The sequence below is a fragment of the Schistocerca nitens genome, chromosome 1 (genome assembly GCF_023898315.1).
Source record: "Schistocerca nitens isolate TAMUIC-IGC-003100 chromosome 1, iqSchNite1.1, whole genome shotgun sequence".
In the NCBI taxonomy this organism is placed as follows: Eukaryota; Metazoa; Arthropoda; class Insecta; order Orthoptera; family Acrididae; genus Schistocerca; species Schistocerca nitens.
In genome coordinates, this window is record NC_064614.1 from 229,001,111 (window position 1) to 229,027,728 (window position 26,618).

The following is a 26,618-nucleotide window of genomic DNA, read 5'->3' on the forward strand; positions in this document are numbered from 1 at the left end:
GAGTCACCTAAATGGTTTCACAGATAACTCTACTGGCACCATCGACAAGATTATAATTTTAGTCAATGTTCTCAAACAAGCACTAAAAGCTGGTAGTGATTTTGACGCTGAAATAGCACCTAAAATAGAATTTGTTTTGGAGCAATTACAACTCGCAATAACAAAGCAAAGTAGATATTCTCCTGAGCTTTTCATATGGGCGGCAACCATTTGCTTTTCATTTCCTGGTGCCTACCATCACTTGAGAAAAACAAATGTATTAACATTACCTCATCCTGTCTATTTAAGGCAGTTTCTATGCAAAATGGGTCCAAATAAACCTTGTATTGGTCCATCACAGGTAGCTTTTTTGAGGGAAAAAAATAAATTTCTTCAGGGAAGTGACAAGGTAATTTCAGTGATGCTAGGTGAAGTTTATGTTAATTCAAAATTCTCTTATAAGGCAGGAAAGATACTTGGTGTTGCTGAGAATACTTCAGATACTACAACATCAGGTACAATGCAGGTTTTCATGGCATCATCTTTACATTCTGATTATAAAGAAGTGATAGCTCTCTTTCCTGTAAAAATTTTTAATTCTGATACTCTACTGAAAATGACAATTGATGTATTTAAGTTAATGCATGAGCTTCAGTATGATGTTATATGCCTGGTAACAGATAACCATAGCACTAATAGAAAAATGTATCAGCTTATGTGTGGTGGCACTTTACAGCCGTGTATTACAAATCCAGTCGCTCCATCCGAATTTCTCTTTCTTCTGTTTGACAATGTGCACTTGCTTAAGTGTATCAGAAATAACTGGTTGAATGCAAAAAATGAATCCTTCATAATGCCAAATATTGAGGATACATGTGCTTTCATCAATACCTTTCTACACAGTGATGAAGGGAATGCTGCATGTGAATATACTTTCAGGAACCTGTTTCATTCTGAGAAAAATAAACTGTTGAAACTTGCCCCAAAGCTAGTGAGAAAGGCAGTATATCCAACTTCTATTGAGAGACAGAATGTTACCCTTGCTCTCAATGTTTTTGATTCTAAAAATGTGGCAGCACTAGAAATTTTGAAAAGTCAGGGGATTGAGATTTCTGATGGCACTATTCAGTTTTTTAAATGAATCATTAAATGGTGGACAGTTTCTAATGTACAGCATCCCATGAAAGGCAAATACACATCAGATGATAATTCTAGCCCAATCACTGGACCTACTGACTCCAAACTTGTGTTTCTTGAAAACTTGAAAACATTTCTTGATATCCGGTATGCATTGCCTACTCATGGAAAATTAACCAATGAAACATACACTGCTTTCTCTCACACACTTGCAACAACAGTTCAGTTATGTAGATACATTTTTAACACTTACAACTGGTCTTATATTCCAGAATGAGATTTTCACTCTGCAGCGGAGTGTGCGCTGATATGAAACTCTCATTCTGGAAACATCCCCCAGGCTGTGGCTAAGCCATGTCTCCGCAATATCCTTTCTTTCAGGAGTGCTAGTTCTGCATGGTTCGCAGGAGAGCTTCTGTAAAGTTTGGAAGGTAGGAGGCGAGGTACTGGCAGAAGTAAAGCTGTGAGTACCGGGCGTGAGTCGTGCTTCGGTAGCTCAGTTGGTAGAGCACTTGCCCGCGAAAGGCAAAGGTCCCGAGTTCGAGTCTCGGTCGGGCACACAGTTTTAATCTGCCAGGAAGTTTCATGGTCCTATATTCTTACAGCAAAATTACAAACTGATGCTTTGGAAGCAAGATTTGGAGCTTATAGAAGGCTAAGTGGCTGCACATATTATGTTTCAGTTGAGCAAATCTTGGAATCTGAGAGGAAACTGAAAGTAATAAGTCTACTAAAGCTTAGATCTACTAAACATGGTGAATTTACATTAAATGATTTTGCAGCAAAAGTAAATTACAGCATAAAAACCAAAAGTATGAAAATTTAGATAAATTAGAACCTGCTCTAGAGGAACTAGCAAACATTCCCATGATGGATGAAGACTTGAAAGTCTTGGTTTGTATTGCTAGCTACACCAGCAAAATAGTGCTTGAGAAGCTGCAAAAAGGTGGAAAATGTTCAGGTTGTGAAGAAATATTGCAGACACAGGATGAAATTTTGTTGCAGTGTGAAACCAAAGAACTCCTTTCCTATTTCAACCAACTGAATCGTGGTGGATTGAAGTGTCCTTCTTCTATAATGATTTCCTTGTGTTGTAATATATATAAACTTTTTCAATTTTCTGATTAGCAGCACATATGAACCAGAATTCCAAAAACTTGAAAATCAGAGAGATGCAGTACTTGCCTTAGGAACTGAATTGTGTGAAAATGCCGTTAGTAACCTCAGTGATGTGTGCAAATGTGGCATTCCTTTAAAGACAATAATCAAGAAAAGTATTAAAGTGCTTTCAAATATTTTTATTAATAATTACACAAAACTGTTGAATGCAAAGTGTGTTTCAAAGGAAATTGCTCGAACACTAGTCAAACAAAAAAGAGGAACTCATGAAGAAATTGCAGCAAAAATAACAAAACGCAAAGTGGCCAAGCTGAGCAGCAAATAAATCCAACAGGTACTCAAAATCAAACACTTCTAACATATTACGTAATGACAGTGACTAGAATAACTGCATATTGTTTAATACAATTTTGTGCTTTAGTTACACGCTTCATTTATTATTACTATGTAGCTTCTATTGTGCAAATTATTATTAGTGTCCAAATATGCCATTTACATGTGTTTTGTAGTAGTTTTTTGGATTTGATTTTGAGTTGCATCTCATAATTTTACTTCGTCATAGTTCTTATTACGTAATTTGTGGCTTTAGTGACAACTTTTTATTTAAGTTTGAAGATAGAAAAATAAATAACAATATATTTCTTACGCGATTTAGAATCTACTTTCCATTTATGAAGTTTGTAAATTATTCGTATTAGGGTAGCGCTGAAATACTTGGCCTAAGACGGCCGCCATCTTGGTTTCTGTGTTGTGGTCTGATGTATTGTAGGTGGTCTTGGTCTAGTGTAAATCGGGAAATAGTGCGGACATGTTTCAAATGTCTGCGACGCGTGTAACTGTGGCGAAACGTGGGGACCAGCCCGGTATTCACCTAGCGTGATGTGGAAAACCGCCTAAAAACCACATCCAGGCTGGCCGGCACACCGGCCCTCGTCGTTAATCCGCCGGGTGGATTCGATCCGGGTCGGGCGCGCCTACCCGAGTCCAGGAGGCAGCGCGTTAGTGCTTCTATGCAACAGAGATAGTGCAGGTAAAATCAGGCAAATAACAGCCCGCACAATTATTCTTCCCACATCCCAACCATGCCTGGTACAATGAAGCAACTTTAGCATAGGTTGTATTAAGAAGTACCCTCACCCACACAGTTCAGGACGATTCGAAGATTATAGGCATTGATTACACACGTTCGAAGTTGGAGATAGTACGCGCTCTGTAGCTAGAATTACACCCTGAGAAACGCTGAACCTGCCGATACTACCCGTGACATTTGATACATGACATCACCAAAATGGGTGCATAAACCAGTCCTCGAAACACAGCAGGCGGAAAATTCACACCACTGTAATTTCCCGCGTGACCGCTACGGTCGTAGGTTCGAATCCTCCCTCGTGCATGGATGTGTGTGATGTCCTTAGGTTAGTTAGGCTTAAGTAGTTCTAAGTTCTAGGGGACTGATGACCTCAGAAGTTAAGTCCCATAGTGCTCAGAGCCATTTGAACCGTAGTTTCTCCAGGGCATCACAACCAGTTCGTTATTTTCCAACTTAAGCTAGAGCTCTTGCTAGGTTACAGGTAAGAATGTCTCGACAGTTAATATTTCGTATTAAATTTCGTTGGGTTCGGTAGCTCACAACCAAATTCTGAACCAAGACAATGTCTAAAATACTCGAGAATGTCCTATTACAAGCTTAATGGTGAACGTCTAGAGCATGTCGCATCGTATAAGAATTTAGAGGTAAAACTAAGAAGCGATATGAAATGGGACGATCACACGAAATCATTATCAGAAAACGAGCACGGAATACAGATTTGGTGTACGGGGTCTTGAAAATACAATGGATCTGTAAACAAAATCGCTTACAATATGCTACACGACCAGTTCAGTGTTTACCAAGTAGGCACGACAATAGACATCGAACAAATTCAGAGAAGCGAGCTGCTAAGATCGAAGCAGATCGGTAAAGCACATACGAAAGTGGAACAGTAATACCCGAGGAACTTAAATGGTTGGAAGAAAGGCGATACAGTTCTCATGAAACTCTGCTGGATATACTTTGAGCACTTGTATGCGAAGAAGACTGAGACCATTATGATGCCACCACCATTAATATGGTGTAGGGATCATGAGAATAAGATATGACAGACTTAGGTTGGAACGATCACATAGAAAATGTTATAGCGAAGGCGAACCAGAGACTGCGTTTCATTGGCAGAACACGTAAAAGATGCAACAGGTCTACTAATGAAGTGTCTAAAAGTCTAAAATATGATTTTCCGTTCACTTCTGGAGTACTGCTGCCCGGTATGGGATCCTTACCACGTGGGATTGACGGAGGTCATCGAAAAAGTACAAAGAAAGGCAGCTGGTTACGTATTAGCGCGAAATAGGGAGGAGAGCGGTATAGATGTGATATGCGAGCTGGGGTGGCGGCCATTGAAACGAAGACGTTTTTATATGCTTAGAGATCTTTTCACGAAATTTCAGTTATCAGCTTTCTCCTTTGAAAATATTTTAAAGCACCGATCTACGTGGGGAGAAATGGTCATCGTAATAAAATGAGAGAAATCGAGAGATCACACGGAAAGGTTCAAATATTCGTTTTTCCTCCACGCTTTTCGGGAGTGGAGCGGTAGAGAAATGGTCTTAAGGGTGGTTCGACAACCCTTCTGCCGGGCACTTAAGTGTGAATTGCAGCGCAATCATGTGTTTCTCCCTCTCAATAAAAGAATGGAGTAGGGCACAGAACCGCTAATATTGATACAAAGTTCCCTCCGCCATACACAACACAGTGGCCTGCGGAAAAAGCAGAGTAAATTCAAACTCCACCGAAGAAATATCGGAGGTTGTGTTTTCTCAGTATTTTGGTCTCAAGGACCTGTGGTCTCCGTTAGTTTGTCACACAGTAGTTACATATCGTTTGATTTCATACCCCTATTTAACTTTGTGTCTATATTGCATTGAAAATATGTGCACAACATGAAACTTCCTGGCAAATTAAAACTGTGTGCCGGACCGAGACTCGAACTCGGGACCAGAAGTAAAGTTGTGAGGACGGGGCGTGAGTCGTGCTTGGGTAGCTCAGATGGTGGAGCACTTGCCCGCGAAAGGCGAACGTCCCCAGTTCGAGTCTCGGTCCGGCACACAGTTTTAATCTGCTAGAAAGTTTCATATCAGCGCACACTCCGCTGCAGAGTGAAAATCTCATTCTGGAAACATCCCCTAGGCTCTAGCTAAACCATGTCTCCGCAATATCCTTTTTTCAGGAGTGCTAGTTCTGCATGGTTCGCAGGAGATCTTCTGTAAAGTTTGGAAGGTGGAGACGAGGTACTGGCAGAAGTAAAGCTGTCAGGACGGGGCGTGAGTCATGCTTGGGTAGCTCAGATGGTAGAGCACTTGCCCGCGAAATGCGTAGGTCCCGAGTTCGAGTCTCGGTCCGGCACACAGTTTTAATCTGCCAGGAAGTTACATATCAGCGCACACTTCGCTGCAGAGTGAAAATATCAATTGCACAACAGTGCGAATGTGGATGGTACACGTCTACACACTTTGATTCTTGTTACATTCACCCGAGGTAATTACAACAGTAGTGCTCAATCTTCGTTTTCAGGCTCGCATACAGCTCTGCTCGGCTTTTTGTCGGATTTGATTTTTTTCCGGCAATGTTAGTTGCACGTTAATATTTACAGGCAGCAGACAGTGGCATGGATAGAGCTACTAATCAAGAGATGATCGATATGCAAGTCATGGATGGATTCACTTAACGGAATGCAAGAGCGATACAAAAATGATTTTCTGCGTTGTTCTCGCCAGCGACGGTGATAAATGTGTGCATGTTACGTCTGATGGTCGTCGCACCACTCTATATTTCGTGTTGTATTTTGGCGATATTATGCTTTTCCACTGTAATAGATGTGTTTACATAGAAGCAATGGTAACTGCTGTAACAAATCGAATAAATGCTACTTACGACATTCTTCTACAGAAAGCAACCGGAGACTAAGGGTCCCTGACACGAAAATGGAAAATGTCGGTGAACAAGTATGCCGGAGGAGTTGCAGTTCATCCTGCATTTGTAAATGTCACCTTCCAAACAAATACCGAGAGAAAGGACGCAGTAGTTAGCACACTGGACTCGCATACGGGAGGACGACTGTTCAAATCCGATTCCGGCCTTCCAGACTTGGATTTTTCGTGATTTCCCTAAGCCGCTCCATGAAAATACCCGAATGGTTGCTTTGAAAGGGTGAGCCGATTTCTTTCGTCATAGTTGACACAGTACGTGCTTGTGCTCCGTCTCTAATGACCTCGATGTCGCCGAGACATTAATCCCCAATCGTCATCCTTCCTTCCTGTCTATCCTAGACTTTGGGCTACACTACAGATTGTCACGACAACCTACCGTCCACAAGTATAATGTAGTCAGTGTTCTGGACTATCTCTGTTTGCGAGCGTATGACGCCATACACCAGAACGTCGTTGCGGTACGTCACGTGCGAAAGTGGATATCCGGTGTCGGTAGCTGAGCGAGATGAAGAAGGTCACTGGAAATGTCATCCTGAGACAAACACACGTATCCACGTGATGATCAGCCTCATTCCGTTCCAACAAACAAAGTACCGGAACAGACTTCGCGCTAGGGAGCTGCAGCGGCTGCAGGAGCCGAGTGGATTCACGGTGCGGAAAACAAGTTTAATCCTTCCAACGAAAGATCCCATTCTTTTTCTTCACTTGCATATTTTTAATCGTTACTCTAATAAATTGTTCAATATTATTGAGTTGGTGCATAACTTCGTAGCGTTTTTCTGTAAGTTTAACAAAGCCGTCAGATACATATAACAGAGCCTTTAGTCATCATTAATACATTCCCCTTCACTGCAACAGTTTGCTAACGCTGAGGCACCTTTTCGATTTCGCGACTGTACTTATTACGTGGTTTTGAGGCGGAGAACTTGTCGAGCAATGTTTGGAGCGCATTTTCATACGGAAGGGAAGTTCCTTGAAGGTTCTTCGATAGACAGCGGAAAAGATGAAAATTTGAGGGCCCAAGATAAGGTGAATAACGTGGGTGCGTAATGACTTTCCAGCCAATTTCCTGTATTGTGTTTTTCATAGATAGATTAGATTAGATTATATTTTTCGTTCCATAGATCCGTGTTGAGGAGATCCTCGTGGATGTGGAACATATCAATTTTTTTAAAAGTTGAAATAACAATACTAATAGCATGAGTATATACAATACATCATTTGTTTCTATTAAAAAAATCGTCAATAGAGTAGAAGGAGTTGGGCACTAGTAAGTCTTTCAGGCTCCTTAAAACTGATCTTCATTTGTAACCAAATTTTTTATGTTTGCTGGCAATTTATTGAAGATGAGTGTTCCTGACTAGTGGACCCCTTTTTGAACCAAAGTAAGTGCTTTTAAGTCCTTGTGCAGATCAGGTTTGTTCCTGGTATTGTATGTATGAACTGAGCTGTTTGTTGGAAAAAGATATATATTATTTAGGACAAATTTCATTAAGGAGTAAATATACTGAGAGGCAGTAGTTAGTATATCCATTTCTTTGAAGAGGTTTCTACAGGACGTCCGTGAATTTACTTCACAAATAATACGTATTACACGCTTTTGGACTCTGAAAACTTTTGTTTGACTTGAAAAGTTACCCCAAAATATTATACCATATGACATTATGGAATGAAAGTAGGTAAAGTATGCAAGCTTTTTTATTTTTATGTCGCGTATGTCTGCTAACACTCGAATTCCAAATAAAGATTTGTTAAGGCGTTTCTGCAGTTCTGTGGTGTGCTCCTCCCAACTGAATTTATTGTTGTTGTTGCGGTCTTCAGTCATGAGACTGGTTCGATGCAGCGCTCCATGCTACTCTATCCTGTGCAAGCTTCTTCATCTCCCAGTACCTACCGCAACCTACATCCTTCTGAAACCGCTTAGTGAATTCATCTCTTGGTCTCCCTCTACGATTTTTACCCTCCACGCTGCCCTCCAATACTAAATTGGTGATCCCTTGATGCCTCAGAACACGTCCTACCAACCGATCCCTTCTTCCAGTCGAGCTACAAACGTCTCTTCTCCCCAATTCTATTCAATACTTCCTCATTAGTTATGTGATCTACCCATTTAATCTTCAGCATTCTTCTGTAGCACCACATTTCGAAAGCTTCTATTCTCTTCTTGTCCAAACTATTTATCATCCATGTTTCACTTCCATACATGGTGACACTCCATACAAATACTTTCAGAAATGACTTCCTGACACTTAAATCTATACTCGATGTTCACAAATTTCTCTTCTTCAGAAACGCTTTCCTTGGCATTGCCAGTCTACATTTTACATCCTCTCTACTTCGACCATCATCAGTTATTTTGCTCCCCAAATAGCAAAGCTCCTTTACTACTTTAAGTGTCTCATTTCCTAATCTAATTCCCTCAGCGTCACCCGACTTAATTCGACTACATTCCATTATCCTCGTTCTGCTCTTGTTGATGTTCATCTTATATCCTCCTTTCAAGACACTATCCATCCCGTTCAACTGCTCTTCCAAGTCCTTTGCTGTCTCTGACAGAATTACAATGTCATCGGCGAACCTCAACGTTTTATTTCTTCTCCGTGGATTTTAATACCTACTCCGAATTTTTGTTTCCTTCACTGCTTGCTCAATATACAGATTGAATAACATCGGGGAGAGACTACAACCCTGTCTCACTCCCTTCCCAACCACTGCTTCCCTTTCATGTCCCTCGACTCTCATAACTGCTATCTGGTTTCTGTACAAATTGTAAATAGCCTTTCGCTCCCTGTATTTTACCCCTGCCACCTTCAGAATTTGAAAGAGAGTATTCCAGTCAACATTGTCAAAAGCTTTCTCTAAGTCTACAAATGGTAGAATTTATTATCAAGTTGTAATCCCAGGTATTTAAAAAGTCAACCTCTTCTATCTGATCTTCTTCATACTTTATGCATATGCTGGGTGGAAACGTCTTACAGGTTCTGAATTGCATATAGTGAGTCTCTTCGAAGTTTAATGTCAGTGAGATGGCTTTAAACCATTTATTAATGTCCATGAAAATATCATTAGCAGATCTTTCTAGAACTACACTCGACATACTATTTATTGCAATACTTGTGTAATCTGCAAACAAAACGAACTCTGCTTCTGGCAGTGTAACTGATGAGAGATCATTAGTGTACACAAGAAAAAGCAATGGCCCTAAGATGGATCCTTGTGGGACATCACATGTAATTTCTTCCCATTCTGATGATGACTGATGATTTAATTCACTAGTCCCTTGCACTGACACCTTTGTTTCCTGTTAGCGAGGTATGACTTGAACCATTTTGCAGCACTGCCCGTGACACCATAGAATTCTTCCTGCTCTTGAATTGCACCTGCAAGACGTCGCAGTTGTTGACAAAAAATGTCAGCAGTGATGGTTACACCTCGAGGAAGCAATTCGCAATGTACCACACCGTCGCTCTTCCACCTGATGCATAATGTTGCCTTTTGTGGATGCGCGCAAGTCTTTGTACGGGGAGATGCTGCTTTATTTGGACTAAACCATTCCTTTCTGTTCCTTATGTTAGCATAAAGACAGGATAGGAGTGGTCGGTGTTGCGCACGAGCCAATAGATGACGAGCAAGCAGAGATGCGCATACGGCCACTTGTTGATTTTTTGTAATTTTGGCTTAGAAAATGCGGTAGCCGTACACGCGATTTTTGAATCTCGCCCATTGGTTGCAAATACCGCACGATGGTGGAATGATCACAGTTCATCAGATTTGCCAATTCTAGACTACAGTGATGCGAAACATTGCGAATTAATGCGTTTAAAGGATCTTCATCAAACCCCGAAGGTCTTATTGAACATGGAAAGTCACAAAGACTCGCGTGAAGTTATTCTAGGAGCGCTCTCATCATACAACCTTGAGCAATTGGTTAGAAGACCAAATCGAGATGGGAACATATTAGATGTCTTGGTGACAAACAGACCTGATCTTTTTGGGGAAGTTAATCTAGAAGAAGGTATTAGCGACCATAATTTCATTGTGGATTCTATGTCAGTGGAAGTTGCAAAAAAACAAAGAAACAGCGTAGAGTTTTCCTGTTTGGGAAAGCAAATAAAAATGTCATTAATGAATATCTTCACAGTCTGCTCCAAGCATTCACCGCGGTACACAAAGACATTGAGCATCTTTGGTCGGAATGTAAAGGTATTGTCCACCACGTGCCAGAGAAGTACGTGCCTAGCAATAATGTAGGGGAGGGTACAACAAACATTTTAGGAAGTTGCTGAGAAAGCAGAGAATTTTTCCAATCGTTTTAAACGTAGTCACTGTCCCGCAGACAAACAGGAATTATGCGGAATGAAAGCAGCTATCAAAAAATCAATGAGAGATACTTTAACGAATTTGAAAGCAATATTTTATCTGCAGATTCTAAAAATAACCCCAAAAAATTTTGGTCGTACGTAAAATCTATGAACGCTGCAAATAATTCAGTGCCTTCTCTTGCTGACAGTACGGGTAATGTAACGGATGATGATACACAGAAGACCGAAATTCTAAACCTATCTTTCAAAAACTCGTTTACGGTAGAGGACTGCAGCACCATTCCCCCTTTCTCTTCTTCTTCTTTCGATTTCGGCCATCTTTGGACCACGTTCAACAATTCACTTGCCCGGCTTTTTGATCTTTTTTCTCTCTTCCCAATATTTCCTCATCATTTTCGAATGGTTCCTCCTCCGCTCTTCCGACCATTTCCTGTTATTATTCTTTAGTTTCGTTTCTTCTGGAAAACACTTAATTTCGTTCACTATTTGTCTAAACTTTTTCCTGTCCCTGATTGACTCACGGGTGACATTAAAATAGGCCAAATCCTTTTTCACCATCTCTATCCATTTATTGTTGGTTTTTTCGTTCCTGTTACTATGTTCAAACACTTTTCTTGTTAGTCTGTTTCCATCCATCCTCGACAGGTGACCATAAAACGTTAGTCTGCGTTTACGCATTGCATCACTCACTTTCTCAATAGTTTTGTATATTTCCTTATTACTCTTTAGCTTGTACTCTTCTCCAATCTTTCTCGGTCCTAATATTTTTCTCAAAATTTCCCCCTTTTTGTTAAGAGTTAGGCACTCCGATGCATACAGGCATTCTGGTCTAATGACAGTTTTATAATGTCTTAATTTAGCTTGAATCGAAATGTTTTTTTTGTTATATATGTCTTTGGTTTTTTGAAAAGCAAATTCCATTTTCCTTGCCCTCGCCTGGTTTGCACTCTTGTCTAAACCATTCACTTGAATTATTTCACCTAAATACTTAAATTTTTCTACTCTCTTAATATTGCCGTATTTAGTAATAAGATTTTTCTTGTTATTTCTATGATTAGACATATACACGGTTTTTTCAAATGAAATCTGCAGTCCAGCTCTGGCCGAAACTTCTTGTAGTTTCTCCAAGTAATTCTGAGCTATTTCTTCGTTTTCTGTAATTATTGCCAGATCGTCTGCAAAAGCTAAACAGTCCACTTCTATTTTTTCTTTTTTTGTTCCAATTCTGATGTCATTCTTGGTGCCTTTGAGTTCTTCTTTCCATATTCTCAATATCTTTTCCAGTACGCAGTTGAAGAGGATTGGGGATAAACCATCACCTTGTCTAACACCTGTTTTAATTTCGAACTTCCTTGAAATTTCACCCATAAATTTAACTTTGGCCTTACTGCTTGTTAGCGTCTGTTTGATAACTTGAATTGTTTTCTTATCGACCCCAAATTCTTCCAATACTTTCAGTAATGTTTCTCTATCTACCGAGTCATATGCTTTTTTGAAATCTACAAATACTATTGCAAATCTCTGGCCTCTTGAGATTCTGTAACGAATTAGTGTTTTCAGGTTAAATATTTGTTCAACACAGGATCTACCTTGTCTAAAACCTGCTTGATATTCACCTATTTTTTTATCCAGAACTGGCTCCACGATTTGAAGTAATTTCCTTGACAAAATTTTGTATCCTACTGGTAGTAGCGAGACCCCTCTATAATTATTAACATTCATCTTATCCCCCTTTTTGTGTAGTGGGTGTATCAGGGCACACTGCCAGTCTTCAGGAATTCTTTCTTCGACCCAGATCTTCTTAAACATATGTTCCAAAACTTGTGGGAGGTTGGTATCCATTATTTTTAGGATTTCTGGTACTATGGAGTCTTCACCTGGGGCTTTATTGTTTTTTAGACTGTGTATTATGTGTTTTATTTCTTCAGCGTCTGGAGGTTTTGACTCGGTATTAGTATTTCGGTGGTTTTCAAAACTCATTTTATCTTTGGGGGGTTCACAATTTAGTAGATTCTCGAAATATTTTGCTAATATTTCACAATTAGTCTTGTTTGTCAAACCTAGCTTGTTCTCTTCATCTTTAAAACATAAATTTGGGGATTGGTATTTGGTTAGCTGTTTTCTAAAAGTTTTGTAGAAATCTCTAGAATTATTTCTTTTAAAGTCTTCCTCAATCTGTTCTAGGTTATCCTGAAATTGTCTTCTTTTTTTATTACGGAAAAGCTTAGCTGTTTCTCTTCTCTGGATTTTAAAATTGTCCAGATCTTGAGGATCTTTTGTGGAGTTCCATTTCTGCCACAATTTCTGTCTCTTCTCCAGGTTCTCATCACATTCATTGTCCCACCATGGATGTCTTCTTACTCTTTTCACGAGACAATTTTCTTTTGCTATTTCAACTATTTCGTTTTTGATCTCCTCCCATCCCGTTTCCTTATTTATTGTGGATATGCCATCGCTATCTTTGTGCAATGCTCTTTGAAACCGTTGTTTAATTTCTTCATTTTTTAAAGTTTCTGTGTTATATTTTGGAATTTTGTAAAAGGTTTTCTTCTCTTTTCGAAATGGGAGTGGTCTGAATTTAATCGTAGTCAAATAGTGGTCTGAATCAACATCAAGGCTTTTCAGCACTTTAGTGTTTTGAATTTCTTCTTGACAATGAAGTGAGATAGCCACATGGTCAATTTGGAATTCTCCGAGAAGTGGATTTGGTGATCTCCATGTTTTAGTTTTTCGGCTCAGCTTTTTGAAATGTGTTGTCATTATTTTCAAGTTGAAATGCTTACATATCTCTATAAGCCTTTCTCCATTTTTTGAAGTTCTTTTGTGACCTGGGAAGAGGCCTACTGTTCCATGGTATTTTTTCTCCCTTCCTATTTGTGCGTTAAAATCGCCTACTAACATTTTGATGTTCTTCTTTGAGCACCTATCCAGTTCCATTTCAAGTATCTCCCAAAATTCTTCAACTTTCTCCGGGTTATTTTTGTTGTCCTGGTTTATGGGTGCATGGCAGTTGATTATAGAGTATCCTTTGTTTTTACATTTAATCTCAAGAATGGATAGTCTCTCAGAACTCGAGTAGAAGTTAGTAACTGAATCTAAAATTGAGTGATGTACCAGAAATGCTGTTCCCAGGTATGGCATTTGTTTCATTAAGATTTTACCTGGTTTTCCTTTAAATAAACGATAGTTTTCAAAATCTAAAGCAGTTTCATCTAAAAACCTTGTTTCTTGCAATGCACATATTAAAATTTCTTTCTGGTTCAGCTTTTCAATCAATAATTTCAATTTTCCTACTTTAATTAGAGAGTTTACATTTAGGGTTGCAAACATAGTTGCTTTCTTAAATTTCAGTGTTGAGGGCTGCATACATGTTGGTTGGGGTCCTCCAAAATCCTTTGACCCCTTTGCATTGTTTCTACGAACAACGGAGGATTTGCCATTCGGTCTACCTCTTGGAGTAGTGTCTATCTTTGACGACGTTTCCATCATGCTTTGCAGTAATTGTTGGATAATAAATTAGGGGATCGGGTTGCCCCGAATCCGACATTAAAACCAAGGTAGTAAGCCCTGGTGTTAGCTCTTCCGCTCTCTCTGCCGTTGGGAAATTGTTCCCCTTTCAATTATCGAACAAACGCAAGGATGACTGACAAAGTGTTTAGTGTATCTGGGATTGTAAAACAGTTAAGATCCTTAGACGCCAGGAAGGCATCTGCCCCAGACGGTATCCCCGTAAGATTATATGTTGACTATGCTACAAATACAGCACCATTCCTTTCCATCATCTATCAGAGATCATTGTAACAGCGGAAAGTTCCACGGGACTGGAAGAAGCCCCAGGTCATAGCAATCTATAAGAAGGATAGAAAATCGGATGCACATAATTACCGGCAAATTTCACTCACATCGATTTGTTATAGAATCATGGAACATATTTTATGTTCAGACATAAAGACCTTCCTAGAATCTGAGAAGCTTATCTGCAGAAACCAGCACGGTTTTAGGAAACAGTGGTCATGCGAGACACAGCTGGCCCTCTTTGTGCATGATATACAACAGGCTCTAGATACCGGCTCCCAGGTTGATGCCATATTTCTCGACTTTCGAAATGCGTTCGACTCAGTTCCGCACTGTCGCTTGCTCCCGCTTACGGTCTATCCGATGACATATGCGGTTGGGTAGAAAGTTTTCTAACATACATGGAGCAGTATGTCGTCCTGAATAGGGTGACTTCAAAAGAAACAAGCGTAACTTCAGGTGTTCCCCAGGGCAGCGTAATATGTCCGTTCCTTTTTGCGATTTACATAAACGATCTGGTTGATGGTAATGACGGCGGCATTAGACTGTTTGCCGATGATGCTGTAGTCTACAAGAAAGTAGTATCACACGAAAGTTGTGAACAAATCAATGAGGATTTGCAGAAAATAAACGCGTGGTGTAATGACTGGCAATTATCTCTCAATATTAGTAAGTGTAACCTACTGTGTATTACAAGGAGAAAATCCCCGTTAATGTACGAGTACGAAATAAATGCCCAGTCTTTGGAAGCGGTAACATCCGTCAAGTATCTGGGTGTGACTATTCGAAATGATTTAAAATGGAACGATCAGATTACGCAAGTAACGCTCAAGGCGAACTCCAGATCGCGGTTTATTGGTAGAATCCTGAAGCGATGCTGTCCTTCAACAAAGGAAATTGCTTACAATACTTTAGTTCGTCCAGTCTTAGACCAGTTGGGTCTGATTCAAGAGATTGAGAAGGTCTAAAGAAGAGCGGCAAGATTCGTGACTGGTACATTTAACCATCACGAGAGCGTAAAAAATCTCATAGAAAGTTTGAAATGGACACACTTGCAGATACAGGACGCGCTAAACGGAAGGGGTTGCTCACAAAATTCCGAAATCCGATCTTTGCGGAGGATGTAGAGCATATATTTTTACCACCAGCTTTCAAATCGCGCACTGATCACCATTCAAAGATAAGGGAAATTAGAGCTCGTACTGAGGCGTTCAGACAGTCGTTTTTCCCTCGCGCGATCCGTGAGTGGAACAGAGGGGGCGGGGAGAGGGGGGGGGGGGGGGAGTATGACTTTGGCGCGAATTGTGCCCTCCGCCACACGCCGCTTGGTGGCTAACGAAGTGTATATGTAGATATGAAGATGTAGACTAATATAACGTCAAAACGATCCTCCTTAAAACGAGAAAACCATTTTCTTGCGTTGCTGTGTCCAATGGCATTATCCCATATACGATACAAATGTCTGTGGCTGCCTCACTTGGCGCGACTCATCTACTGAACTCAAACAGAACATGTCGGAAATGTTCCGATTTCTCCACTTGGCACTCGTTTTCTAGCGTCCACAGCTTCAGTCACTGGCTCCAAGTGACAAATTGAGAATATGTTAAGTCAGAAAGCAACAGTAAACTATAAGCATAAAATGACAGTCGATAAATAAAGCCACAGCAACGGGAATACCAATATGCAAAACAAAAACGCTTCGAACTTATGCACCAACCTACATCATTTCCGCGTCCTTTCCGAATACCTTCGTTTAATTCGTTACGTTTTCTTATGTTTTTGTTATTGTTGTTTGCTCCAGTTCTCACCTTCACTTTAGCAATGTCATACTACATTTCAAACTTTCTTTCTTCTTTGTACCTGTAACATCTTTTGCTATTCGTCTTAGTGTAAGTCTTACAAAATTTTCCCTTTCGCCCACGTTAATATAACCTTTACTTTCTAAGACGCTGAACGTATTGCACAGTGTAATGTGACAGGATTTGCTCTTCTTAAATAAATTCTTATTAGCTCGCTCACGGTTTTCTGCCTGATGAATTTCTTTCTTTCCAGCTTTGTATTGGTTTTTAATCTGTTTCTTACTAGTTTATGGTAACCTGAAATTCTTAAGTGATTTAAAACAAGGTTAAAATGTTCAGTACTCCAATACGAAGAATAAATACCACGACTAAAACACTGGAAAACAAACACCGGCCTCCCAAATATTCGTTTCGTCTTTCGCACCAAAGGTGAACAAATATAGAACAGGGTATTATTTAAAGCATCTCAAAAAAAAAATGAAATGATCGTATGGCATTGTTGGCCGGGAGGCCCCTTGCGGGGAAGTTCGGCCGCCGTATCTCAAGTCCTTTTAGTTGACGCCACTTCGGCGACTTGCGAGTCAATGGATGATGAAATGATGATGATGATGAACACACAACACCCAGTCATCACGAGGTAGAGAAAATCTCTGTCCCCGCCGGGAATCGAACCCGGGATCCCGTGCGCAGGAAGCGAGAACGCTACCGCAATACCACGAGCTACGGACAAAGCATCTCAAGAGTTACACCACAGCACGTCGCTTCACTGGCTTCCTAGTCCATCTTCTCCATTAAATACCATATAGAACTAGCAACAGACCCCAGCGCTGTGGTCTCATACCAGAAACGTGCGCATCCTCTAAGCTGCACAACTGCCTAGGAAAGACGATACTACTGCTCAGCCCCCCATATGCATTCACGGAAAAACGGGAAACATACTTTCAGGTATTGCAAATGTTCCGACATGGAAGGAATATTTTGTTAATCGCTGTTGATTACTAACTTCTGGGCTCAAATTCACAAAAACTAAGTGACAGCATCTCTGTTAACGAGAGCACATGACTCCTGCACCCAGGGGTGCCAGTGACCTATTTCTCGATATTTTTTAACATCAATTCTTGTTTTCCTGGTCTTATCCCCTATCTTCACGGGGTCGTGCATTATAATATGGATTTGACGGTGTTAGTGGTAGACCACGGCCCGATGTCCTTGCTTCTTCACCCCTCCCCCATATGCGTTTTTCTCATGTTAGCCCATGTGAAGGAGTGAGAAAGTTTTAGAAACGTGGAACTGAGGTGGGACATGGGTGCCAGCTCGCTAATCACATAGTTGTATGTGGCAAACAACCTAAAAACCACATAGACGCTGGGCGGCACACCGGCCCTCGTCGTAATCCACCGGGCGGATTGGATCCGGCGCCGGCACACCTCCCGGAATTCTGGAAGCGACGTGCTAACGCGCGTGTCTATCCGAACAGCCGTGTACTACCTGGGCACTCTCTTCTCACGATAACAGCACTTCTCCCGAAAGTTTTTTGAAGGACGTCATCTTTACGCCAGTGACTGTTCTAAGTTTTTATTACACTATTGCAATTTCGGCCTTAGGCCATTATCAAGTGCTGCTGAAAAATACAGAATGTTTAAGAAAATAATTTTTCAGATTCATTATGGGTCTCGACGTTTTACCGGTTATACAAAACATTTTAACTGTGTGGCCATGTTACGTACATATTATGGCTTTAAGCCATGTCAACGTAATGTAAGTTGACACATTTGTGTGTCGTTGTCAATCTTGTTAAATACATTCCTCCCGAAACTGTTGCTTTATGCCAGTTTGTTTCCGAAAGGTGGTGAAAACATCTCCCGGTATGGAAAAGTCAGTCAGACGAACAGATGCCGACCACATATCTTGCTTTGTGAATCTCCTGAGAAACTCCAGTTTGGCGAAGGCTCATGTGTGCTTGATGCCGGATGTCTTGTATCCTCAGTAACCAAGAGGACGACTTCGTTGTACAGCCATGGATGACTCATTTACATTTTCGATAACAAATTCACATACATGTTTCCTTGTCAACTCTTGCCTTTGGACTGTGACTGTCAAGGTCTTGGAATCAACGTGAGCAAAAGATGATGGTTATGTATGTAGATTGAAACGGCGATTGAAAATCTGTACCCAGGGCGGGAATCGAAGCCTGATCTCCTGCTTGCTAGGCAGGTGCGTTAGCCACTAAGCCACCTTGGCTCAGCAGTTCGCACAACTGCACGGATTATCCTGGCACGCCTCCCTCCTCCATCCAAATTCTCACTGCCCCCCCCCCCCCCCCACCTTACCCCTGTTTACTTTGAATTCCTCTCTTAGACACGAACAGAATTGCCGTGGCTCTCCATGTTCTGGAATGGCACCTCAGCATCGAACGTAAATGGGCATCCAGCTTGAAACCCGGGTACAGGTACTTTTACGAAACGAAATGACACAGTTTCAGACTTTTTACTGGTTTCGTACAGATATGATTGCATCTGGACAGTGCTGTCAACCGCTGTCCCATGGTAGCTTAGTGGCTAACGCACCTGCCTTAGTAAGCAGGACCTTCAGTCGATATAAATAAGAATCAGATGTGTATGAGACCAGTACGGTCTCTGGAATTGTGTCATTTCATTTCTTGAAGATGATGTCTAAAATACGCGAAGTAGAGGCCAAATCAATGTATGTGAAAAATAAATTTGAAGCCGCGAAGATAATAGTGTGTAGAGTTTTTGATCTGGCGTTCTTCACGTTTTTCAATAGTCGTTGTATCAGGCATAGCGCTCTGAGGTCACGTGATCGGAAAAATATGACGGCAGAGGTGTAGACAAGACAATGCGGAAAACCGAAGGCAGCGCGACACGCCTACGATCAGGCAGGCGTCGCGCGCTGCGAAAGCCACGTGACTGCGCATACCGAATGGGCGCGCGGGTTATTTCTGCGGCCGCCATTGTCCCCGCTGCCTAATGGCCCCAGAGGTCATCAGGCGCGACTCGCAGACGCCGCGGCTGCCCCTGCCTGGCCGCCCGTGGGCGTCGCCGATCGACTGGAGGGCCGAGCGCAGGCTAACCTTCCAGGTCGCTGACCTGTGGGCCCAGCCATGTCGCCCACCTGGTCTGCACAAGCTGCCAGTAGTCCTCGGTGTCGCTCTCTGCTCTACTGCGAGCAGCCCGTCACAAAACGTAGTGGGAATAGACCCCATTGTATCTGCGTAGCAACCAAGGCCAGAAGCTGTGCTGTGCTTGTGACAGCTTGAGTTGAAATCTGCTGGGTAGTCGGGATTATGCGCGGATCCATGGTTCGGTTCTGCTCGCTGCTCCCCTCTCCCTCCACCCCCCCCTCCCCTCCCACACCGATAGCTGTCTGTCATTTTAATAACAATAAAAAGTATGGAACACGTTTTAGTATAGTAATGATAGTAATAACTCCGCTATCCAAGCCCGGGATCTCAATAGTTCAAGTGATGAGGAAGGAGGATGGGAACCTCGTTAAAAAAAAAAAAAAAAAAAAAAAAAAAAAAAAAAAAAAAAAAGTTTCACCTGGTCCAAGTGATAGCCCAGTGAGAGCTTCCTGTTACGTTTACAGTGAAGCCTTCAACGGTAGTGAAGGCGGAACGAGTGGGTCTTGGAGCTATCAGAACTATCAAAAGGAGCAACAGAAGGAAAAAATCTACAATGCGTCTGACTTGAAACAAGTGGTAAAGTGGTTAGCATCTATTTACCAGAGGGGTGGCTGCAAAAATATTCCTCAGAGCTAACAACCCTGAGTAGCATCTTCAGTAGGCTTGTTCCCCTAGCTCAACAAGAAGTCAACAATGGACATCCACTTCGTAAGAGATTTGACCTCAGGGAGCACACAATCTCCCATTTCGAAGGTAATTAAAATTAGGGCTTCGGATTCTGTGGCCTACGACACCGTGCAAAGAATGAATCTGCGCATTCTGAAACCCACTTAAAACAACAAATCCATAAACTCAAACACAGAAACATAAATTACCTAGCCATTATAATGTAAATTCAATCTTAAAAACATGAAAACTTAAATAAACTTTCCAAGGAAAAAAATGATAACATCACTGCATGAAACAAGGTTTACTGATAAACATCTTTTCGACTCAGAAGGATTCAAAATATTTAAGGGAAGGCCAGGAAAAACACAATAACAGAATGTAAATCAATTAAAGAAAGACTTTCCACACTAACATTTCAGTCATGAAACAAAGTTTACATAATTTTAAATACACATGCACTAACGAATGAGAAAAGAGGAACACAGAAAGAGCAGACAGAAAATTTCAGGCAAAATGAATCAAACACCCTGTATCACATTCCATTGAAAAGCATAGTATTACTTCTTGGAGGCTTTAATACACAAATTGACAAGGAGTGTCAGCACATATCAATAGTAGGGAAATTCCTTGCACATAAAAGAAGCATCGAAAATGGAGAAAGACCCTTAAACCTAAACAGGCAGCATACCATAGTACCAAAATCTACATTCTTCAAAAAACTTCCTAGAAAACGTATTGCATGGGTATCACCAAATCCGATTTGTAGCGAAAAGGAGCTCGACCACGTTGCTATAAGCAGACAGTCTGCAATGACGGTACTCAATGTAAAAGGTATCAAGGACGCCAGTTTAGATTCAGACCACTACCTGTCTGTCATTAAATTCAATGTTAGACCAATATTTAGAAAAAAGGACCAATACCAACCTAGAAAACTGACATGCAGACAAGAAAAAGAAAAGGATTACAAAATGCACTTGGAAAATAAGAATACCTAAATGTTGTGAAAAACTTCAGAAAGACGTTTCGAGACTGCAGAAGAAACTATCCTCCTTAAAAGGAAATGGTAACATGCTTGGTGGAATGATGACTGACATGAGTTAATTATAAAGAAACAACGAGACTGGAATATCTGGGGCGCAAATAAAAAGGATAAAAACATGAAAAATTTTGTAGAAGCAAGGAAACATGCACAAAACTTTCTCAAAAATATCAGAGTACAACATATAAAAGACCAACTAACGATAACTGAGTCACATTCTAAGTAGACCAACACAAGGAACTTTTATAAAACATTCACATATAGTTTAAGGAAACACACCACCAGGCTTACAGCTATACACTACTGGCCATTAAAATTGCTACACCAAGAAGAAATACAGATGATAAACGGGTATTCATTGGACAAATATATTATACTAGAATTGTGATTCTTGAGTTTCTCCCGGCGTATTTGATAATCAAAATATCCACGGGTGTACTGCCGGTCTACAGTGTCCAACGGGCACAATATTTCGGCGATAATACATGTCGCCATCATCAGGTGAACTGACGGACTGAGCTCCTGTGAACGTGCCGGCACGGAGATCCATACACTATGGCTGCTCAGGGGGAACTGGGTTCGGTCACGGCGGCGGCCGATTTAAATACCCTCCGCCCACGGCGCGCTCACTCCACCGTCCGCACCCCGCGCCACGGTCGCGCGGTGGAACAGATTGCGACGGCGTCTGAGATGACGTCGGTGTGATGGCTCTGTCCGCCGTGGTCGTCACAACTATACATTTGCTCGATTTACTCTTGATTAACCCAATCGCTGGTTCCCAAGCCTTGCTAAGATTATAGCCACAGTCACGGTTTATGAGGTCGTCATTGGTGCGAATTTCGATGGCCTCTCTAACAACGCTGTCCCAGTATCTCGACGTCTGTACCGGAATCCTCGTGCGTTCATACTCCATAGCGTGATTTTCCGACAAACAATGTTCAGCGACCGCCGACTTGCTCGGATACATCAGTCGAGTGTGCCTCTGGTGTTCACGGCATCGATCCTCGACGGTACGCATCGTCTGACCAATATACGACTTGCCACACTGACACGGAATCTGGTACACGCCGGCCTTCCTCTACTACATAGGGCGCGCACTATCTCTGACGCAGAGAGTCTACCCCAGGAATTGGAACATCTGAGAACTGTATTTCGAAAATATGGGTACTCAGAGTGGCAGATTCAACGTTCTCTCCGCCCACCCACTACAGCACAACCTGTGGAGATGGATGAAATCACGAGGGAGGAGGTAGGCACTGCGTTTATCCCATATACAGGCGCACTCTCGGGGAAAATCGCCCGCATTTTGAAGAAACACCGGATCGGAACTGTGTTTTGTCCTCCGAATAAAACTCGTGCACTGGTGGGGAGCGCCAAAGATGACCTCGGTTTGAGGAAGGCCGGCGTGTGCCAGATTCCGTGTCAGTGTGGCAAGTCGTATATTGGTCAGACGATGCGTACCGTCGAGGATTGATGCCGTGAACACCAGAGGCACACTCGACTGATGTATCCGAGCAAGTCGGCGGTCGCTGAACATTGTTTGTCGGAAGATCACGCTATGGAGTATGAACGCACGAGGATTCTGGTACAGACGTCGAGATACTGGGACAGCGTTGTTAGAGAGGCCATCGAAATTCGCACCAATGACGACCTCATAAACCGTGACTGTGGCTATAATCTTAGCAAGGCTTGGGAACCAGCGATTGGGTTAATCAAGAGTAAATCGAGCAAATGTATAGTTGTGACGACCACGGCGGACAGAGCCATCACACCGACGTCATCTCAGACGCCGTCGCAATCTGTTCCACCGCGCGACCGTGGCGCGGGGTGCGGACGGTGGAGTGAGCGCGCCGTGGGCGGAGGGTATTTAAATCGGCCGCCGCCGTGACCGAACCCAGTTCCCCCTGAGCAGCCATAGTGTACGGATCTCCGTGCCGGCACGTTCACAGGAGCTCAGTCCGTCAGTTCACCTGATGATGGCGACATGTATTATCGCCGAAATATTGTGCCCGTTGGACACTGTAGACCGGCAGTACACCCGTGGATATTTTTATTATACTAGAATTGACATGTGATTACATTTTCACGTAATTTAGGTGCATAGATCCTGAGAAATCTGTACCCAGAACAACCACCTCTGGTCGTAATAACGGCCTTGATACGCCTGGGCATTGAGTCAAACAGAGTTTAGATGGCGTGTACAAGTACAGCTGCCCATGCAGCTTCAACACGATACCACAGTTCATCAAGAGTAGTGACTGGCGTATTGTGACGAGCCAGTTGCTCGGCCACCATTGACCAGACTTTTTCAGTTGGTGAGAGATCTGGAGAATGTGCTGGTCAGGGCAGCAGTCGAACATTTTCTGTATCCAGAAAGGCCCGTACATGACCTGCAACATGCGGTCGTGCATTATCCTGCTGAAATGTAGGGTTTCGCAGGGATCGAATGAAGGGCAGAGCCACGGGTCGTAACACATCTGAAATGTAACGCCCACTGTTCAAAGTGCCGTCAATGCGAACTAGAGGTGACCGAGACGTGTAACCAATGGCACCCCATACCATCACGCCGGATGATACGCCAGTATGGCGATGACGAGTACACGCTTCCAATGTGCGTTCACCGCGATGTCGCCAAACAGGGATGCGATTATCATGATGCTGTGAACAGAAACTGGATTCATCCGAAAAAATGTCGTTTTGCCATTCGTGCACGCAGGTTCGTCGTTGAGTACACCATCGCAGGCCCTCTTGTCTGTGATGCAGCGTCAAGGGTAACCGCAGCCATGGTCTCCGAGCTGATAGTCCATGATGCTGAACTTCGTCGAACTGTTCGTGCAGATGGTTGTTGTCTTGCAAACGTCCGCATCTGTTGACTCATGGATCGAGACGTGGCTGCATGATCCGTTACAGCCATGCGGATAAGATGCCTGTGTAAATTTTGGAAGTATGTGTAGTTGTGGTGACACCTATGTTAAGACCTAAAAAGTTAACAACAATTTTAGAATGAAATATATATTCAAAAAGACAGGGCGAAACTTCAAACATAGCATTGGTCTGAACGATACTATGGTTAAAGTCTACAACGATTTTTAAAAAAAGGTACAAAGTTAACAGAGAATTTCTATAAAAAGCCAACAGCTTAATCAATTAATATGCAAATCCATGACACAGGGAAGTGGGGTGGCCTTTCTCTCAGCTCTGAGAAAGTTAACTAGCTGACAATAATCATCCCTAACTGCGCAATGCTGCAGTCTTACTTCAAACTTCCTCTCTTCAAAAATAACGACTTGTTCGAAGTATATATTCCTTTCACTTTTCAATGTATGTATTATGATCATCCTTGCTGTCCTTTTTCATCTAACAGATACAATGACAAGTCCACACAACACTAATAAATACGTGCATCACCTACCATACTCCAACTAAGAATGTATCAGGCTGCGCAGAGGCAACGACTGTGCCACGACAAGACCAAAGATTGTTTGACAGAAGCGTAACTTTCTCTCTGACGTGTACATCGATGACATACAAAAATCAACCACTTTACAAGTGTACCTTTCTTATTTGAACACAGTTCCTTCACAACCCTCACGTCAAATAGTTAGCCATCTACGTAAAGACTTACAAAAGCGAATGTTCACTACTTCTGCGAGTGGCGACTAGAAGGAAGCAGAGTCGCATTTGCGTTGCAATGACACCGACCCCAGCTCAGAGTTCAGTACTGGTAAATGGTTTATCCAAACTGCAGCTCACTGTGCGGCCTTTCCGCCAACTTAAGTCCTCGGTGGCGTCAGCACAGCCTACAGCTGAAGTGGTGGGCAGATTGCGTAGTCAGCTGCCAAACTTAACAACCTTAATAAAAATATTCAGTTCACAGTGGAAATGGAGAATAACGATGCGACTTCTTTCTGGGTGCAGTTGTATAAAGAAAACGCTAGTAACGAACTAGGACGTAACTTTATAGGAAACCGATGCACAACAAATCATATCTGTATGCAGGATATTACATCTCCAGCACCAAACAACGCTGCGTTTCTTACGCTGACAGAGTTCTGTGGGTCAATGAGGCTGACAACAGTGATAACCTCGAACATGGACTAAACGATCTCTGGAAAACTTTGCACGCGAACGAACTCTGCAATTGAAACGCAAGACGAATTACGAGGTGCAGTGAAGACAGTAGAGATAAAGGAACAGAAGAACAGTTCCCCGTCGCTCGCTTCCCTCACGCGAGAGGTGCCGGTGAACGCGTGGGTGAGACGCTACGCAGCAGAGGGATCGAGCCAATCGTTCAGAGCGGCCGTAAGATTCAAGAACTTCAGAGGCACTCGAAGGATTCCGTAGATCCGCTCCACGCTGCACGATTTTATGAACTTCGATGTGGATGAGGTGTAGTCTATTTTGGTGAAACCGGGAGACGAATTAATAGTTAACGTTTAGGAGCATGACCATTTAGTGCGAACGTGATAACACGATATCAGTGATAGCCGAACACCACCTACCAGTTTTCAAGATGTCCGTGTGGCTGTTCGGCAGACGTCTGTGGATGAGCGTTGAATAAAAGAGGCCTCTGAGGTAATAAAATGTGAAACATCCCCTTAGAAAAATTTTATAAATGACAGTGCTGGAAAACCTCTATGTTATTTGATTTTCAAACAGGTGAGCAAAACTGAACGTACTCAGACATTTCTCTCTTTACTTATTCTGATCAACACTAAACTGACACACAATGGCTTTTTAGCGCAACGCAATATGACTTTCAATAATCCCTACAAAAGAATGGCCCTGTCTGACAGTAACCTATACCTTTCATGAATCACTTACCTCACAAAAATCTTCGTTAATCGAACTACTGCAATACAGCGAGCGCCAATACTGCCAGCTAAATAAAAGATTCTAACTACGGAAGGCACTAACTACTGATAGGCATGGTCAGCAAGTGAAAGATTTTGATAGAGAACAAACAATGTATTTACCTTAATAGTGTTCAAAAGTCATTTTATATATGCGTTGCGCAGTTGGAGGTGAGCCGCCAGCAGTGGTGGATGTGGGGAGAGAGATGGCAGAATTTTGAGAGCGTACTATCTGGACATGTGTCCGTCAGAAAAACGAAATTTGTAAGACTGGATACCATGAACTGATATCCAGTCTTACAAATTTCGTTTTTCTGACGGACACATGTCCAGATCGTCCGCTCTCTAAATTCTGCCATCTCCCTCCCCACATCAACCACTGCTGGCGGCTCACCTCCAACTGCGCAACGCTACGCGCTGTTCACATCCAACTGCCTAACACTACAATAGCAAATATTCCAACAATGCAAACCAGCCACAGACTGCACACAGCATAGTCAGTAATTTTCATACAGAGCGCTACTTGGCATTGCCAATATAAAAACCTAAACAGCCTACTTACAAAAATGTCTTGGTTTCGTGGACGGGGAAAGTGATAACAAGCTGTCGACCCCAGTCCAAGGTGCCGCGCGTATTCCCCAGCCTGAAGCTGATCAAACCTTAGCTCAACAGTATAAACAAGAGGCCACAGGAGAACTGCCGTGCGGTATGCACGTCTTGGTCCAGGGAAACACTGTCGCT